This window comes from Vicia villosa, unplaced genomic scaffold (genome assembly GCF_029867415.1).
Source record: "Vicia villosa cultivar HV-30 ecotype Madison, WI unplaced genomic scaffold, Vvil1.0 ctg.000278F_1_1, whole genome shotgun sequence".
NCBI lineage: Eukaryota > Viridiplantae > Streptophyta > Magnoliopsida > Fabales > Fabaceae > Vicia > Vicia villosa.
The window spans coordinates 158,311-174,863 of NW_026705117.1; positions in this window are offsets into that span (position 1 = coordinate 158,311).

A 16,553-nucleotide genomic window follows, 5' to 3' on the forward strand; every position below is an offset into this window, starting at 1 on the left:
TAACAAGAAAGGACCCAAGAAAATGTGGGTACCTAAGGATAAGATTATTCCTATTGCAGATATCCTTGGCTGCAAGAAGGACAAAGCACAACATGTCATGGTACCTGGACTCTGGATGCTCACGACACATGACAGGAAGAAGGTCTATGTTCCAAGACCTGGTGCTTAAGTCTGGAGGAGAAGTCAAGTTTGGAGGAGATCAGAAGGGCAAGATAATTGGCTCTGGAACTATAAAGTCTGGTAACTCTCCTTCCATTTCTAATGTACTTCTTGTTGAAGGATTAACTCATAACCTCTTATCTATCAGTCAATTGAGTGACAATGGTTATGATATAATCTTTAATCAAAAGTCTTGCAAGGCTGTAAATCAGAAGGATGGCTCAATCCTATTTACAGGCAAGAGGAAGAACAACATTTATAAGACAGATCTGCAAGATCTTATGAGTCAGAAGGTGACCTGTCTTATGTCTGTTTCTGAAGAGCAGTGGGTCTGGCACAGAAGATTAGGTCATGCTATTTTGAGAAAGATTTCTCAGATTAACAAACTGAATCTGGTCAGAGGACTCCCTAATCTGAAATTCAAATCAGATGCTCTTTGTGAAGCATGTCAGAAGGGCAAGTTCTCCAAACCTGCATTCAAGTCTAAGAATGTTGTTTCTACCTCAAGGCCATTAGAACTCTTGCACATTGATCTGTTTGGACCAGTCAAAACAGCATCTGTCAGAGGAAAGAAATATGGATTAGTCATCGTAGATGATTATAGCCGCTGGACTTGGGTAAAATTCTTAAAACACAAGGATGAGACTCATTCAGTGTTCTTTGATTTCTGCATTCAGATTCAATCTGAAAAAGAGTGTAAAATCATAAAGGTCAGAAGTGATCATGGTGGTGAATTTGAGAACGGATCCTTTGAAGAATTCTTCAAAGAGAATGGTATTGCCCATGATTTCTCTTGTCCTAGAACTCCACAGCAAAATGGGGTTGTAGAACGAAAGAATAGGACTCTGCAAGAAATGGCCAGAACCATGATCAATGAAACCAATATGGCTAAGCATTTCTGGGCAGAAGCAATAAACACTGCATGCTATATTCAGAATAGAATCTCTATCAGACCTATTCTAAATAAGACTCCTTATGAATTGTGGAAGAATAGAAAGCCCAACATTTCATATTTCCATCCTTTTGGATGTGTATGCTTTATTCTGAACACTAAAGATCATCTTGGTAAGTTTGATTCCAAAGCTCAAAAGTGTTTCCTTCTTGGATATTCTGAACGCTCAAAAGGCTACAGAGTATACAATACTGAAACATTGGTTGTAGAAGAATCAATCAATATCAGGTTTGATGATAAGCTTGGTTCTGAAAAACCAAAGCAGTTTGATAATTTTGCAGATTGTGATATTGATATATCAGAAGTTGTTGAGCCAAGAAGCAACGCATCAGAAGCAGAGCTCCTCAGAAGCAAAGAACCAGAAGATCAAGTATCAGCTTCTCTGGAGGATCTAAGTATTTCTGAAGAACCATCTGTCAGAAGATCATCCAGACTTATCTCTGGTCATTCAGAAGATGTCATTCTTGGAAAGAAGGATGTTCCAATCAGAACAAGAGCATTCCTTAAGAACAATGCAGACTGTCAATTAGGTCTTGTATCGTTGATCGAGCCAACTTCTGTTGATCATGCTCTAGAAGATCCAGACTGGATAATTGCTATGCAAGAAGAACTGAATCAGTTTACAAGGAATGATGTTTGGGATCTTGTTCCTAGACCAGATGGATTCAATATAATCGGCATAAATTGGGTCTTCAGAAACAAGCTCAGAATGAGAAGATGAGAAATTCTTACTGTCTAAGATGATTCAGAATCTCTCTAAAAGCAAAACAGCTGTAACTGGCTATCCAGATGGTAAACACGTGTTCACTATTCCTGGACAAGCGTGCGTGCAGTTGAGGGGACGTCTACTTAGGTAACTGTGCAAATCACGTCTTTTGTCATTATTATCTCTCCTCATGTCACGTAACATTAAATGCTTTTCATCATTTACTATCTTTCAGTTTTTTTTTATTTATACTCTTCAAACGTTTCTTTTCCCTCTCATATTTCTCTCTCTCTGCATTCGGTTTCTTTTTCATCTCTCTTTTTTTTTTTCATATCATAAACCCTAGCAGTTTCCAATATCTGAAAGTTCATCATGAATCCATCGTCAAGCTCTGGGAATCAAGACAATGATAGGAAACAAAAGAGAAAGGCATCTGCTGAACCAGAAACCAAACCTAAAAGAGTTAGGATCTCCTATGACCCTCTCAAAGTTTATCAACCCTTTGACGGTTCCCGTAAATCACCTCCCTCTTCAAAGACCTCCACCACCTCTTCCTCCTCATTCATCCTCTCGGAACCACCTTCTTCACCATCTGATATCTCCTCTCCTTTAACCCCTCCATCAGATATTTCTTCATCCCTCTCATACCCTTTTCCCACCAGATCACCTAATCCCTATAGTGTTGTTCTTCCCGACTCAAGGTTTACTGTCATCCCTCCAACCCCTACCACTCAAACATATCTGGAGCTTTTACATGCTGATGTAAATGGCTGGTTGGAGATTCTAGGTGCTGCTCACCTTAATCATCTGGATGAGTATGCTTCAAACAACCTCTGGAATACCTTTCGTCAGGATTTTCTGGATAAGGCTACAGACACTCAGAGAAGGATTATGTCTGAAGCCCCTGGTGTTCGTGGTCTCCGGTTGGAAGTTGGTGAGAGCAGCCACCACTGTCTCATCAGGAACAGAGGCGTTCTTGAAGAGAAGATACCTGCAGATGAGTTGGAAGAAGAAAATCTCTGCAGAGATATCGTGGTGTGGAAACCCCGGTCTTCTATGCTCTGGTTTCCTGTGCTGACTGGAGACTTTCAGTGGCTGTTCAACTGGTTCAGAATGAACCCTTCTGAAAAAGCACCTCTCATGGTCTTTCCAGTAGTGGTTTATCGTGCTGAAGTTGCTAGTCCTACTCCTCCAACAAACCTAGCAGCTATTCTTCAAGCATTGGAAGATGGAACTTCTGAGCTGCCTGAACCAGAATATGCCAAGGCTCCTTCTGAGTCAGACTCAGATGAGGAAATGGGAGATGCACAAGCTGAAGATCTTCCAGAAGCTCACCCTGCTGAGATTGCTGTCCCTCTGGGCAGAAATACTGGTGCTTCTTCTTCTGGTGAAACCTCAGCTCTGATGGAGACCTTGGAAACTCTTCATCAGAATCAAGCTATGCTGGCTTCTCGTTTGGACGCGCAAGAAGCAGCCAATGCTGAGTTTCGTTCCTTCATGACAAGGCAAGCTACAAGCACTGACGGGATTCATGATGTTCTGGCGCGGATTTTGCGTAGGCTAGGATCTTAGGATTTGGTCTTTGTTGTTGCATCTGTTTTCCTGCATTCCTGTCTTGTAAACCTTGTTGTTTATCAATGAAAAGTTTCTTTGTGTTTTACATTCCAGTAAATGTTTTATTTGTCGTTTTATGCATCTGAATTTTTTTCTTTTTGATGTTATGACAAAAAGGGGGAGAAGATAAATGATAAATGATTTGATTAATCTATCAGTTGCTGGGTAAAGGCTCCCACACATTCACTAACAAGAACTGCAAGTTCTATATGGTTTGAGTGTTTTGCAGGTACAGAGAAGTGAAGTGAATCTTCAGAAGCAAACACTAGAAGCAAAAACCGTGGAAACTGAAGCAAGCTGAGTGCTGTCAAGCTTCAGAGATCAGAAGCAAGAAAGAAGAATGAATCAGAAGCACTGATAATAGAATTTGAATATCATTGTCTATCCTGTTCTGACAAAATTCTATTTGCTCTGATACATATAATGTTATGGCTCTGATACATTATTTGCTCTGATACATTATTTCAGCCTATATGGCTCTGATATATACAATGTGTTCAAACATACATTTTTATGTTCTAACTCGTTCATGCTGACTTTTGTCGTTTAGTTTTTGTTCTGTAACATTTCAGGATGTAGAGATGCTCTGATGATGCTCTGGTACATTCAACAATGTTCTGATACAAATCTAGCATGAAGTGATGTTGGTAGACATTCAAAGTTCTGAAGCTATCCGAGGGAAGCAGAAATCAGAAGATGTGAATGTTCTAAAAGATCCAGAAAATTCAAGCTCTGAAGCTGTCCTGAATGGAAGCAGGAATCAGAAGCTGTGAGTGTTCTAAGGATCTAAAGAAATTCAAGTTCTGAAGCTGTCCAATGGAAGCAGAAGTCAGAAGCTATGAATTCTCTGAAGGCAGAAGCTTATATGATCGTCTCTACCGAAATAATCAGGGAAGTCTTTTATCAAAGTTCTTCGAGTATTTATTTCAGGGGGAGATTATTTATCTCAGGGGGAGATTGTTAATCTCAGGGGGAGACATATTCATATGCTTATGCTATAGCTGTGTAATTTGTCTTTTGCCGTCTACTCTTTCTGATCGCAAATTCATATCATTTATATATGTTTTTGTCATCATCAAAAAGGGGGAGATTGTTAGAACAAGATTTGTTCTTATCAATTATCTTAGTTTTGATGATAACAATAATATGAATTTTGCTTAAGATAACATGGTACTCTAATCCAATGCAATTTCCCTTTCAGGAAATATATATAAAGAGTACGCATAATTCAGCGCTCAGAAGTTGTATCTCAAATGGTTCAGCATGCAACATCAGAACATGGTCTGGCAAGACATCAGAAGATGGTCGAAGCAGAATCAGAACATGGGTCTATGGAAGCATCAGAAGAACATGAGATCAGAAGCACTGAAGATCAGAAGATGGTATCACGCTCAGAAGCACTTCAAGGTCAGAAGATCAGAAGATGCTATGCACCAAGCTGTTTTGACTTTGATGATATTCAAACGTCGTATTCACAAACATCAGATCAGAAGGAAGTACAGGTGGCAGACTACGCTGACTGACAAAAGGAACGTTAAAAGCTACTAAAGGCTACGTCAGTAGACACAGCGTGAACAAGGCTCGAGGTAGTTGACAAAAGCGTATAACATTAAGTGCAATGCTGTACGGAACACGCAAAGCATTAAATGCATTCAACGGTCATCTTCTCAACGCCTATAAATATGAAGTTCTGATGAGAAGCAAGGTTAACGATTCTGCACCAAAACAACTTATATCAAACTTGCTGAAACGCTGTTCAAATCTAAACTCAGAATCTTCATCTTCATCAACTCACTACATTGCTGTTGTAATATCTTAGTGAGATTAAGCTTAAACGTTAAGAGAAATATCACAGTTGTGATTATCGCTTTTAAGAAGCATTTATAAACTCTTGAATAGATTACATTAAGTTGTAAGGAACTAGAGTAATCAGTGTGATCAGTATACTCTAGGAAGTCTTAGCAGTTGGCTGAGCAGTTTGTAACTAGAGTGATCGTGTTGATCAGAATACTCTAGGGAAGTCTTAGGAGTGAACTAAGCCTAGAGTGATCGTGTTGATCAGTAGACTCTAGAAAAGTCTTAGAGGGTATCTAAGCAGTTGTTCCTGGAGTGATCAGTGTGTGATCAGAAGACTCTGGAAGACTTAGTTGCGGACTAAGTGGAAAACCATTGTAATCCGTGCGATTAGTGGATTAAATCCTCAGTTGAGGTAAATCATCTCTGCGGGGGTGGACTGGAGTAGCTTCGTTAACAGCGAACCAGGATAAAAATAATTGTGCATTTATTTTTATCGTCCAAGATTTAAAGTCACACTTATTCAATCCCCCCCCCCCCTTTCTAAGTGTTTTTCTATCCTTCACCTTATGGCAACATGGGATGATTCAGATTCATCAGAATCAAAATCAGACTCTGAAGACGAGCAAGCCAACATGGATGGCTACTGTGGATGCTAAATCATAATCTACATCAGAATCAGACTCTGACTCTGAAGAGGTATTTTCTGAACTGTTTAGAGATGAGCTAGTTTCCAGCCTAACTGAAATTCTGGAAATCAAGGCTAAGCTTAGTATCAAATACAAAAAGCTGAGAAATCTCTTTGCATCTGAAACTAAGAAGCTTGAATTAGAAAATTTTGAACTTAAGGAAAAGGTTTTAAAATTATCCAAAGATGTTGAATCATCTTCTAGTTCAGAAAAGTCTATTCCAAGCATGAACAATATTCTTAAGGAATATGACTTGAGTTTCAGGAAGTTCTTATCTAGAGGTATTGGAAGAAGTCAACTTGCCTCTATGATATATGCAATTAGTGGAAACAAGAGAGTTGGCATAGGTTATGAAGGTGAAACCCTATACAAACTTGAACTTGTAGATGATATGAAAATCACATACAAGCCCTTGTATGATCAGTTCAAGTATGGTCACTCCCATGATATTAGGCTCACATCACATGCTAAAAGCTTTCACATTACACACACTAAGAAGCATGTGACACAAAATAGAAAATATCATGTTGCTCAAACTAAGGAATATCATGATGTACCTCCTGTTAATTATCATGCTAAACCCAAGTTCAATCAGAACTTGAGGATAACTAACAAGAAAGGACCCAAGAAAATGTGGGTGCCTAAGGAGAAGATAATTTCTTTTGCAGATATCCTTGGCAGCAAAGAAGACAAAGCAAAACATGTCATGGTACCTAGACTCTGGGTGCTCGCGGCGCATGACGGGAAAAAAGGTCTATGTTCCAAGACTTGGTGCTTAAATCTGCTGGCGAAGTAAAGTTTGGAGGGAATTAGAAGGGCAAGATAATTGGCTCTGGAACCATAAGTATTGATAACTCTCCTTCCATAACTAATGTACTTCTTGTAGATGGATTAGCTCATAACTTATTGTCCATAAGTCAATTAAGTGACAATGGTTATGACATAATCTTCAATCAAAAGTCTTTCAAAGTTGTAAGTCAGAAGGATGGCTCAATCCTATTTACAGGCAAGAGAAAGAACAACATTTACAAGATTGATCTTCAAGATCTTAAGAATCAAAAGGTAACTTGTCTTATGTCTGTTAGTGAAGAGCAATGGGTCTGGCACAGAAGATTAGGTCATGTTAGTTTGAGAAAGATCTCTCAGATTAACAAACTTAATCTGGTCAGAGGACTCCCTAATCTGAAATATAAATCAGATGCTCTTTGTGAAGCATGTCTGAAAGGGAAGTTTTCCAAACCTGCATTCAAATCTAAGAATGTTGTCTCTTCCTCTAGGCCGCTAGAACTTCTGCACATTGATCTGTTTGGCCCAGTCAAAACAGCATCTGTCAGAGGGAATAAATATGGGTTAGTCATCGTAGATGATTATAGCAGATGGACATGGGTAAAGTTCTTGAAACACAAGGATGAGTCTCATACAGTGTTCTTTGACTTTTGCACTCAGATCCAATCTGAGAAAGAGTGTAAAATCATAAAGGTCAGAAGTGATCATGGTGGCGAATTCGAGAACAGATTCTTTGAGATTTATTTCAAAGAAAATGGTATTGCCCATGATTTCTCTTTCCCTAGAACTCCATTGCAAAATGGAGTTGTAGAACGAAAGAATAGGACTCTACAAGAAATGGCCAGAACCATGATCAACAAAACCAATATGGCTAAGCATTTCTGGGCAGAAGCAATAAATACTGCATGTTATATTCAGAATAGAATCTCTATAAGACCTATTCTTAATAAGACTCCTTATGAATTGTGGAAGAACAGAAAGCCCAACATTTCTTATTTCCATCCATTTGGATGTGTATGTTATATTCTGAACACTAAAGATCATCTGAATAAGTTTGATTCTAAGGCACAGAAGTGTTTCCTTCTTGGATATTTTGAACGCTCAAAAGGCTACAGAGTATACAATACTGAAACATTGATTGTTGAAGAATCAATCAATATAAGATTTGATGATAAGCTTGGTCTTGAAAAGCCAAAGCAGTTTGAGAATTTTGCAGATATTGATATCTCTAATTCAGACGCTGAAGAACCCAGAAGCAAAGTGTCAGAAGATCAAGTTGCTGCTTCATTAGAAAATCTCATAATTTCTGAAGAGCCAACTGTAATACGGTGAACTGACTTTTTATCGAAATGTTGCGGTAAGCAAGAGTCGCCACCGACTTTTATTTTATCCAATTTAAAGAAAGGCTAAAAGAACAGAAAAAGACCCTTTTTAAAAGATTTTGAGTTCGGGGAGTAAGTTATACAAAGGGAAGGTGTAAGGCACCCTTTGCATCCATGGTTATCCATGGGCTCTTAATTGCTTAGCTCACTTTGTTTTCAAAATGTTTGAATTGTTTGAAAAGTAGGGTGTAAATAGAAAAAAGATTTCGTTAAGGACTTTAGCTTGTAAATAAGCGTAGCCTTGTTTAAAAGTATTTGAAAAGGAAGTGTGAAAAGGATTTTTGAATTTAGAGCAAGCAATTAGTAGCAACTACCCTAAGTTTGAAAAATCGTTCTTTTAGCTTTTCGGGCGAAAGGATCTATCCATACCATGAGAGGGCAGGAAGTCTTTCAATTGGATGTTTGAAGGGTCATCGAGAGTTCGTTCGCCATAAGACTGTCCCTTGCCATAGAGAGGCAGGTAGTCTAAGTGAAGGATAAAATAGTCATTTTATCTTTTCAGGCATCATGCGAGGATACCTTAGCAATAGGGACAATTATTCTTTATAAGGCAACCTCGAGGGAGTTTCAATAACTTTTAAGGCAACAGGCAACATTGCTTTAGGTATCCTCGGAAGGACTTGACTATTTTTAGGCAACAAAATTAGTAAGGCAACCATGCAACAATATGAGGCAACATGAAGCATAAGAAGGGTTACCCTAAAGGTGTGTGGATGCAACAATCACGTGATTCAATTCGATTGTATTTATCTTGTATGGTTAGTGATCTAATTAATTTAATGAAGCTTGCACTCCCTAGGATTACTAACCACAGCAGAAAAATAAAGGCAGAATTAAAACCCTAGCTATTACAATAAACACCTGCGGGGATGGGGGAATTAAACAGAAAATAAAAAATAAAAGATGAATAATTAATTTAATTTATCTTGAGCCTTGATCTTCCTCGAACCTTCGGTTGACTCTGAGCATCTGAGAATTAAACAGAAAATAATAGGGGTGAGTGTAGGAGAAGTTCCTTAACAGATGAAGTAAACCCTAATTGAACATCTAAGGCAAAAGTAAAAATTAATAAAAATTAAATTTAAATAAGAAAAGGATCGGAACTTAGCTTTCGATTGGTGGGGTGCGTAGGCGGAGGATTTCTGATTAACCCTAAAAGAATGGACATGAAGAAGAGAAGCGTTAGTGCATTTAAGATTCGTTAACTATGGGCATAAACCCTATTTTATCCCAAAAGGGCAAATAAAATAAATGAATGGGATTGAACAAACCCTAAAAGGCTAACGGAATTAAAAGTTCGATAAGATAGCTAGATGAGCCAGAATAGAATTTAATAATTATAGGGTTAGACCTAATATTTTAATTAATTAAGCGTATAAATAAAAATAAAAATTAAATGTTTATAACAAAAATCGAGTTTTCGATTAAATAAATAATTATTATAAAAAAGAATTATCTAAATACTAATTTATTAAGTGAATACAAATAGATAAATAAATAAATTATAGTAAAAACAAATAAGAAAAAAAGGAATATGTAATTTGAAATAAAGAAAAATAAAATAAACTTAGCTGGAATCTGGTGTGGCTGGCCTCTGAGGGTCCACGTTGGACGGCTTCTTCGTGGGCGTTGATCAGGTCAGATGCGAATCTGATGGTTGAGATACTGAGGTGTATCATAGGCATGTTTTGATGCGCTGCGGTGAATCCGTAAGCAAGAAAAGGCAAATAAAATTGTTGTGAACACCTGGGTTCGAACCCAGGTTTGCACTCTTACTAATTCCATGCGCTGGCCATCTCATCTACCTTTTTATCTTTGCAACACAACCACACAAAAATAAAAAAATATGTTAGTTGCAAGAAATCTGAAAAGTCAAAATACAAACCAGAGTGGGTCCCATATTCTCCATGCGCAGCCAATGACGATGGAGAGAGAAAGAGAGAACTTTGACTAGCAAACAAAGTCGCGACACACGTGCAGTCAAAGAGTCTGCGCTCCACATCATCATCTTCAACCTTTCTCCTTGTTGAATTACCTGCGGAAATTCCCATGGAATTTCCTGTGGATTTTTTCGCGAATCCGAAACCAACCATGGCTGTCGTTCGAAACCTGCAAAACCTGAATCACACAACACTAAAAACAACCCATATCCATTAATCATGGTACCACAAGTTGATTGGTGGTGTTCTTAGGGTCTGAAACGGCCTGTAATTAGGAATACGAACATAAACTCCTGTGATGCCCTAATAATGGCATCTTGCTATCCTTGCGTTAAAACCCTCAAACGATGCATCTAATTGACCCTAGACATCCTCATGAACATATATGTTTGCATTAAATCCATAAATATGGCATATTATGAAATTTTGAATTAAAAAGAGAAGGGAAAACCGAAAGGCAATGGAGGATGCATTTCTGGGCGTGTTCCGGCTTCAAGGAGAGATAGGAATGGCTGTTGAGACTCCTAGGGGACCGATGAACTACTTGGAATTGATTGAAATTCACTGGGAGGGGTTGTAGCTTATACCATAGTTTTCTTGTTTTTTTGTAAGTTGGCAAATCCTAGTTTTTCTTCTAAGAACTCGTGTCCTTCTCCCCTTTTTTGGTCTGAACGTGATAAGCATTTATAAAGGCAGGTTTTAGGTCAAAAATTGGGCTTGGGTACTTGGTAACTTCATGAGTTGAAAAATATGATAAGAAGTATATTTTTTCTTTCTAAAATTGGATCATCTTTCTTATAACAAAGTGCTGCACGCTTTATGCCTTTAGTAGTGACTATTAGGGCTTCTTCAATGATTAAACCCAAGGTCAAGTGAATTGATTCCATAATTTTATGCTTTTATTTAATTTATTCGCTTTTTAATTAAATAAAAATCCAAATAAATAAATATAAATACAAATTAATAAAATATAGGGATGGGTTCAAAGGTCCTCATTTGGGTTAAGATCCTGTTTAAAGTTCAAAGCATGAACCCATCAACTTGAAAGTCCAGAATTCATTCATTAAGGCTTCATGCATCTTTTAAAAAAATGCTCAACTTCAACGATGCGCATCTCTCTCAATTTAAACCCTATGAAGGTGTTCTTGATCTTTTTAGAAAGCTCAGAGTATCCTATAAATGACCCTTTTGGTTTCATCTCAATTGAGTCTTCCAAGCTCAAGTTATGAGCTTTGACCCAAAAGGTGTTTTCGCTGACTTTTTTGGAGGACCTGTAATGTATTGGCCCATATCTCCTAAATGTAGCATTTTCAGCCTTGGCATGTGAGAGACAAAGTTGTAGAGAATTCAATTTCCTTCAAATTGAGCTTTGGATGGAAAATTTATGTTTCTCCATGTGAAAGTTATGGCTGGTCAAAGTACAGTCGACTTTAAGTCCAAAAACCCTAATTTGGAAAGTTTGAGTTTTGATGATCAAAGGTGTATGAGGAAATTGCTTATGCCAAGATACCTTAAAAAACGGTGGGCAAATTTTGGGGTATGACAGCTGCCCCTGTTCAATCTTCTTAAACCTAAAGAGGTAGATTGGCACGTCTGCCAATCGTGATATGAAGGTAGAAGAGGATTGAACACTAGAATACCCAGAAATTTGCGTTCGCTGATGGAGGAAATTATGATGGAGATGGGCTTATAGATGCCATCCAACTGTTGACGGAGTGTTGTCCGAGATGGACTTAAAGATGCCATTCAGATGTTTGACAAGATGCTTATCTTAAGCAGATGCTTTTCAGGCTGGATCATATGTTGATTGTGTCTGAAGGAGATTCATTAAAATGAAGTAATGTCTTACAGAAGACTACCTGAAGAGGTTCTTGAATAGGGCAGATCCCTGGCTGATGCAAAGGAGTTTAGGCTTTAACCAATGCTTAGGAAGAACTGTCTTGTAGAAGATTAACTGAGAGGCTCCTTGAAAGGGCAGTAGATGTCTTAGAAAATGTTGGATAAATATTTAAAGGAAGATTTCCTAAAGAGGTTGAAATATTTCTTAAACAATACTACCTAGAAAGGCTCCTAGAAAGGATATGATACGTCTTAAACAAGACTACCTAGAAAGGCTCCTAGAAAGGATATGATACGTCTTAAACAAGACTACCTAGAAAGGCTCCTAGAAAGGATATGATACGTCTTAAACAAGACTACCTAGAAAGGCTCCTAGAAAGGATATGATACGTCTTAAAAAAGATTACCTAGAAAGTTCCTAGAAAGGATATGATACGTCTTAAACAAGACTACCTAGAAAGGCTCCTATAAAGGATATGATACGTCTTAAAAAAGATTACCTAGAAAGGTTCCTAGAAAGGATATGAAACATCTTAGAAAAGATTACCTCAAAAGGTTCCTAGAAAGGATGAGAGGTTCTTTGATTGTTTTTGAATTATCTTTAAAGAAAGGCCCAAAAGGAAGTATCAGAATTGTATTTGTCTTTGAATGAGTGTTGAGATTTGTTAGACGCTGGCCTTAGGATCTAGAGGGGGGTGAATAGATCGTTCACAGTTTTACGGAGTTAAACGACTTTTCAGCGGAAGTGATTCTGAATCGACTCGCGTCTATTCCGAACCACTATCGAAACGATTGTATATGTGTTTAAAAACCAGTCAAAGACTTGAGGTAAGTGATAAGAGTATATGTTGCAGAATCAAAGCGTTGCTCTTACTGAAAATCAGATTAACTTTTTGTATGATGGACAATGTTTGCAATGCAGTAAGAGTGATAGAAACAAATATACAAACACTTGGTGATAATGATCAAATTGAAGGTAATTCAAAGTGTGGTGGATTGTGATGTTTATGTAAGTTCTTAATTCACAATCTTAACACTCGAATCGTTGATCAATTTGCTATTATAACCAAATATGAACAGAATGTAAATGAAAAAGTAAAAGCGACAAGAACACGATATTTGTTTAGGCAGTTCGTCGATCGTCCTCGCTACGACTACGTCTGCCCCCAATTCCAAATTGAAATTGGGTAATCTTTCATTAATGTTGAAAGTAGTATATACAAAGAAGATAACAAAGCGATAAACGATAAACCAATTATGTCGATCCTTTGAATCTTCTTCCCCCTTAATCTTGAGCAAGATCAAGGTTATCCAAGAGCTTCACTTTGATTCCCTTCTGCAGTGTCTTGATTCCTTGAACTCCCCGTTCCTCAATCGTTACACTCAGCCGAATCCTCAATGAACGCCTCTTGATAAAAACCCCCAAGAACCACCCGTCGTGGAGGACAAAACCCGCAGATTTTATTCACCAACAAACCCCACAAACCTTCACCCACTAGGAATCTTCAATTCCGTTCCATGGACGTTATCGAACTCATCACTAACCCGCAACGCAAGAATGATTATGTGTAATTGTGTTGGAGATGATGAAGAACGAAGATGAGAAGCGTTTGTGTATCTTTCAGTCGTTGGTGTTGCATTGAATAATTGAACCTTTGACAATATATATGATAGCTTAACAGTTGGAGATGAGAGAAACAGAATTTTTGGCATTCTTGATCAGTTAGGTCGACCTCTTGTAGTGCTTAGGTCGACCTAGCAGAGCTTGCAGAATTTTGCTCCCAGTTAGGTCGACCTGTTTAAGGAGTAGGTCGACCAGAATCCTCTTCAAATGCATTCTGGGGATATTTTCTCAGATTAGGTCGACCTAGTCGTTGTGTAGGTCGACCTAGCAGACTGGTATGTAAATTTCATCAATTTAGGTCGACCTAGATGATGTGTGAGTCGACCTAGCAGAAGTATGTGGATTTTTCTCCATTTTAGGTCGACCTGGGTTGACAGTAGGTCGACCTAACTGCTGGTTTTCTGCATTCTTCTTGATCTGCTTGTGTTGAGTCGACCTATAAGTATAATAGATCAACCTGTACTATCATGAGTGATCAATGCTTGCTTTTCTTTGAGTTTTCTGCTTCCGCCTTGTTGATTGAATGTTTATTTGAGTTTTCCATAAATCAAAAACATCTTTGAGTGTAATCTTGTATTCACATGCTCCCCCTTTTTGATGATGGCAAACCATTAGTCGAAGCTTTGGTGGTAAGTGATAAAGACTCAACAAAGCTCCCCCGTACATCCAGCATCTATCTCTCAACAAGGCAATCTCTCAACAAAGCTCCCCCGTACACTCAGCATCTATCTCCCCCTTTGTCAACATCAAAAGGAGATACAACGAAAATAGAAGAGTAACGAGAGAAACATAGATAAAATGCTAGCATTCATAAAAAGGTAGCCAGTTATAGCATGAGAGTCAAATGAGCAAGCACGATATATGTATGAAGTCACTATAAGCATGTTAATTGATAGCATATTATAGTATCAATAATATTTTTGGAAGTGAACAACAATAACGTTACCGCTTTCTCAACTTTAATGGCAGCCTTTAATCAATGTGGAATGACGCCTGGCTAGATGATGAACTACCTTTACGCTAAGAAAAATGTTAGCAAGAGAGAACATATATATATATATATATATATATATATATATATATATATATATATATATATATATATATATATATATATATATAAAGTAAAGGAATAATATTAAGAGAGAACAAACGTAATTAGCCCAAATTAGAGATATCGAGTATCCCTAATTCCCTACGAATGTTGAAGTATTGCTCCGTTGCTAGAGGTTTGGTGAAGATGTCAGCTAGTTACTTCTTGCTTTCTACATGTTCAAATGTAACGTCTCCTTTCTCTACATGATCTCGTAGAAAGTGATGTCTTATTTCAATATGCTTGGTACGTGAGTGTAAGACAGGATTTTTACTCAAGTTTATGGCACTTGTGTTATCGCACATGATAGGTATGCGATCAAGCTTAATAACAAAGTCAAGAAGTTGTTGCTTGAGCCATAATATTTGTGCACAGCAGCTTCCAGCAGCTACATATTCTGCCTCAGCAGTAGATAATGCAACCGATACTTGTTTCTTGCTATGCCAACTTATCAATGAATTTGAGAATAGATGACACGTTCCACTGGTGCTTTTTCTATCGGATTTGCAGCCAGCAAAATCTGAATCAGAGAATCCTAGCAAATGACACTCATTTCCCTTTGGATACCATAGGCCATATGTAGTAGTTCCACGTAAGTATCGCAGAATTCTTTTGACAGCTTTCAAGTGAGATTCTTTTGGACAAGATTGATATCTTGCACACATACACACACTAAACATGATGTCTGGTCTTGAGGCAGTAAGATACAATAGTGAACCTATCATACCTCGGTATAATTTCACGTCAACCTCTTTACCTTTCTCATCTTTGTCTAGATTAGTATTTGTTGCCATAGGTGTGTCAATTTCTTTTGCTTCACTCATTCCAAATCTTTTGAGCAGCTCCGTACAGTATTTAGTTTGATTCACAAACGTTCCATGACTGAGTTGCTTGATTTGTAGGCCAAGGAAGAAATTTAGCTCACCCATGAGACTCATCTCAAATTCACTCTACATAAGTTTAGAAAAATCTTTGACAAGTTTTGCATTAGTCGACCCAAATATAATGTCATCTACATAAATTTGGACTAAGAGAATATCTTTATCTTTTCTTTTAATAAAAAGAGTAGTGTCAACTTTACCCCTAGAGTACCCTTGACTAAGGAGAAATTTGCTCAAACGTTCGTACCAAGCCCGAGGGGCTTGTTTAAGACCGTATAGAGCACGTTTCAGCTTATAGACATGAGTTGGATACATGTAATTCTCAAAGCCGGGTGGCTGAGCAACATAGACTTCTTCATTTATATAGCCATTTAGAAAGGCACTTTTAACATCCATTTGGAATAGTTTGAAGTCTTTAGAACAAGCATAAGCAAGTAAGAGACGAATAGCTTCGAGACGTGCTACAGGAGCGTATGTCTCTTCATAATCAATACCTTCCTCTTGATTATAACCTTGGGCAACTAATCTAGCTTTGTTTCTAGTAATAACGCCGTTTTCATCAAGTTTGTTACGAAAAACCCATCTAGTGCCTATTACTTGATGATCTCCCGGATGAGGGACTAAGTCCCAAACATCATTCCGTTTAAATTGGTTTAATTCTTCTTGCATGGCCATTAGCCAATGCTCATCAAGTAATGCATCCTTAGCGTTTTTCGGCTCAACTTGTGAAACAAAAGCAAAATGATGACAGAAGTTACTTATCTTTGAGCGTGTTGTAACGCCCCTTGAGATGTCTCCTATTATATTGTCAATTGGATGATCTTTCACATTTGTCCAGGCCTTGGGAAGTTCTTCATTGTTTGAGATGCTTTCTTTTTCATTTTCATTGTGAGACTCATCTTTCTCTCTCTCAGCATCTTTCTTTACAATACTTTCATTCTCATCTTCCTTATCCTTGACAATGTCTTCAGTGGATGGACCTGCACCATTAAATGAAAGACCTTTCTCGACATATTTTGCATAAGATTCATCAAAAGAAACGTGTACTGACTCTTCTACTATAAGTAATCTCTTATTATATATCCGATATGCTT